Below are 4151 nucleotides of genomic sequence, written 5' to 3' on the forward strand. Positions count from 1 at the left end.
TAGCTTAAAAAGAGAGTAATTCAGGACCCTTATTAGCAACCTGTAGGCTGCTGGGAATTGAGGCAGGGGAAGCTTCTTTCTTCTACTGGGGAGGAAACAAAAACAACATTCAACAATCCAGCCAGCTATGCACAGTGTTTGCTATGTGAGTACCTGAAGTTTTGCCTTTGTTTATTATTTATTTATTTATATTTTGGTACAGGGATTGAACACAGGGGCATTTAACCACTGAGCCACCTCCTCAGCCCTGTTTTTGTATTTTATTTAAAGAAAGAGTCTCACTGCTTACCGCCTTGCTAAAATTCTGAGGCTGGCTTTGAACTCATGATCCTCCTGCCTCAGCCTGCTGGGCCTCTGAGATTACAGGGCTGGGACACCATGCCCAGTTTACCTTTATGTTTTATCTTGTCTTTCCTCATAATCATATATAGATGTGTGTGTGAGAGAGAGAGAGACAGAGAAAGAGAGATAATAGATATTGATAGGGTCTTAGGCATTGTTTTTAGAATCCACGGAGCGATCTATAATTTAAAGATCTTACTGTGTTGGAAAATATAAAACAATAAAAAAATTCAAGGTTCTCAATTTATAAAACTTGTAAAGGTGTTTTTACTACCCTCTCCCCTGTGTCTCCTACTGGTGCAAAACTAGTGTTGTTGAAATTGGACCTGCTTAGAGAATTATAGACTTTGGAGCCTGAGGTGGAGGCTACCAGTCACTCATCTGCACTAAGTTCAGGGACTCCAGAGGATGAGACCACTGAATAAATACTGTATCTTTTTCACGTGCAGCTTCCATAAGTGTCACAAAGGAACATTTCAATTAATGCAATTTAACAGTGTGTATGCAGAATGGAAGATAGGAGAATAGACCAATGAGGCTGAGTGGGATTGTTCATGAGTGCCACCTGCTATTGGAAACTACACTGTGGAAGGGTATACCCATCTTGGGAGATGTGGGAAGGTAAAGACAATTTTTTCAGAAAGCATCACTCTCTAAATATCTAGATAATTTTCTTCTCCATTTCATTGCACTGATCTAAACAGAACAAATTTAAATACATATTAAATTTAACCACAGCTTTCTTTCTACAGACAATCAAGAATTGATTCTTCTATAAAAATGAGAAATCAAACGATGGTGAGCGAATTCATCCTGCTGGGAATCCCTGAGACAGAGGGCCTAGAGACAGCCCTTTTTTTCGTGTTCTCATTATTTTATTTGTGTACCCTCCTGGGAAATGTGCTCATTCTCACTGCTATCATCTCCTCCTCTCGGCTTCACACTCCCATGTACTTTTTCTTGGGAGACCTCTCCATCTTTGACCTGGGTTTCTCTTCCACAACTGCTCCTAAGATGTTGTTGTACTTCTCAGGGCAGGAACATGGCATCTCTTTCCAGGGCTGTGCTGCCCAGCTCTTCTTCTACCATTTCCTGGGCTGCACTGAGTGTTTCCTGTACACAGTGATGGCCTATGACCGCTTTGTTGCCATATGCTTTCCCTTGAGATACATGGTCATCATGAACCACAGAGTGTGCTCTGTCTTGGCCACAGGGACCTGGATGGGTGGCTGTGTCCATGCCATTATCCTAACCTCCGTCACCTTCCAGTTTACCCTACTGTGGCTCCAACGAGGTGGGCTATTACTTCTGTGATATACCTGCAATGCTACCTCTAGCCTGTGAGGACACATCTCTGGCTCAGAGAGTGGGTTTTACAAATGTTGGTCTTTTGTCTCTCATTTGCTTTTTTCTCATCCTTGTTTCCTACACTCGCATTGGGATCTCCATATCCAAAATTCGTTCAACAGAGGGCAGGCAAAGAGCATTCTCCACCTGCAGTGCCCACCTGGCTGTGATTCTTTGTGCCTATGGGCCAGTCATCATCATCTACCTACAGCCTAACCCCAGGCCTCTGATGGGTGCTGTCGTTCAGATCTTGAACAACCTTGTGACTCCCATGCTGAACCCACTTATATACAGCCTGAGGAATAAAGACGTAAAATCAGCCCTGAGGAATGTATTTCCCAAGAGAAGTCTTGCTCTGGAAAAATAAATAAAAAATAAATAAAAGACTCTAAAGCTTTTTAGGATGAAGTCTGATTTTCCATATCATAGGACAAATTCTCATCTGCGGTTCTCAAAACATATTGAAATAAAATATACTCTGAATCAATCTACCTCTTATTCTCAGTATTTTAATATACTTGTCCAGCTTTTCCCCCCATGTTTATAATGAAATAGAACTGATAATGTTGCTACTTGACATTGTACTCATGCTGTATGAATTCTGTCTCAGCACAATTGTACCCCAAAACATTTCTTAGTTGTTTAAATAGTTGAAAGAATTAAAACACATCTGTCTCCTCATGGTCTTGGTTGAAAGTGTACTCTTATACATCGTGAGGAAAAAGAGAGTGAGAGAAAAAAATTGAAGAAAGGCTAACACATAACATCAGAATTCTGTCTCTTTTCTTTTAGAGAGTGAACTCCAATTTCCAGCAAGCAACATCAAAATTCAAACTTAGTTAACTAATATTTAAGGTAATATCTTCTTGGAATAAAGTCTTGTGTGATTTTGAGAGTTTTTTATTGTGCGGATTCCTTTGGACCTAGATGTTTTCATTGCATTATTAGACCTCTGGAAAGATATGAGTCTATATTGTTTCTCATTAGATACACAAAGTAAGAATTTTTGTCTTGTAAAAATGTGATTAAAAAATAAAAAACTCCCATTGACAGTAAATAGTTTGCTATTTGGCTTTAAAACAAAGATGTTGATTTATTTCTGTTTCTATAAAGAAAAACCAAACTAAAATTATTTAAATTCAAATAGGAATAGTAAATTTCCCTCCCACGGGAAGTTTCTTCCTTTCTCATAAAACAAACAATATAAGTTATTTTTCTTCCCCTAATCTCTGTGTTCCATAATGCTGAGGGTAAAACAGGTAAGTTTTGTTTATAGAAACTATACTAAATTGTGTAATAAATATAATTCTCGTCCTCTTTTTCTATATTATTTTCTCTATTTATATTTTATCTACTAGTTATTTATGACTCTTCTTATAAGCCACATTAACTCCCCTTGGACAGATGAATGAAATAAATATTACAGAGAAAGAAAGAGGGAGTAAGGGAGGAAAGGAGGGAAGAAAGGAAAGAGAGAGAGACAAAGAGAAAAAAGTAGGATAGGGAGGAAGTAATTTGTATTTTAGAAGTAAAATAGAATAGTGCTTTGTAATGAAATGGTTTTTGCTTTCTTCTTTTCTTCAATTTCTGCCCATCAACAGGTGACTAAAAATCAGTTCTCCAAGAAGAATCTATAAGTCATCACAGAGTGTAGAATGCACTATTAGAAACTATTAAAAGGTTCAGTGGCAGCTCATGCCAGTAACCAGGGAATTGCAATGTGGTATCTAAGAATTTCTAAGGAAAGAATGTATTCATTAGTTTTTCAATTGCTGTGACAAAATTCTGAGATAATCAATTTCAAGGAGTAAAGAAAAATTTGGCTCAGTGTTTCAGAGGTTTCAGTTTATGGCCATCTTCTGGCTTCAAGGTAGAAACATCAGGGCAAAAGGGCATGACAGTGGAAAGCTGCTCCTCTGCTGGCTTCTGGGAACTCAGAGAGATAGAGAAAGAGAAAGAGATTGGAAAGGGGTCTGGAACAAGACATTGCCTTCAAAGATGTGGCCCAGGCTACCCACCTCTTCCAACCTGGTCCAACTTCTAGAGTCTCCATCACTTTCCAGTAGTGCCCCTAGTTCTATTCAACATGCTAGCCTTTGGAAGGGCATTCAAGATTCAAATTATAACAGATGCTGTGATTGTTTTTCACAAGAAGTTAGGTTCCACTCTTGATAGAAATCAAATGGACAATATTGCAAATTTCAAAATCATTGATACACAAATGTTCCTTTCAAAAAGCAACAATTGGATTTAAATATGAAACATATCTAATGTTAACTAATACAATGTAAACAGTGGCTCCATTTTCTCCTATATGTGTAATGTCAATTTAAAAAAAATATTCATCTGCTAGAGTAAGGTTGTTATGACTCTAAATATTCTGCTAATCAGAAAACCCAAACAGCCCCTCTAGTTTTAAACACTTATATGTTTCTTTCTTTTTCCTTCACCTGCCTTTTGGG

The 4151-nt window shown here is 37.9% G+C and overlaps 1 pseudogene across 1 annotated transcript; it reads left to right on the forward strand.

The window, feature by feature from the left end:
* Window positions 1–1137: 1137 nt before the first annotated feature.
* Window positions 1138–2056, forward strand: LOC308641621 (putative olfactory receptor 10D4; annotated as a pseudogene). The gene has a single exon. The product of its transcript is annotated as a putative olfactory receptor 10D4 (transcript).
* Window positions 2057–4151: the final 2095 nt, after the last annotated feature.

Source organism: Spermophilus citellus (assembly GCF_964194105.1).
Source record: "Spermophilus citellus genome assembly, chromosome: 2".
In the NCBI taxonomy this organism is placed as follows: domain Eukaryota; kingdom Metazoa; phylum Chordata; class Mammalia; order Rodentia; family Sciuridae; genus Spermophilus; species Spermophilus citellus.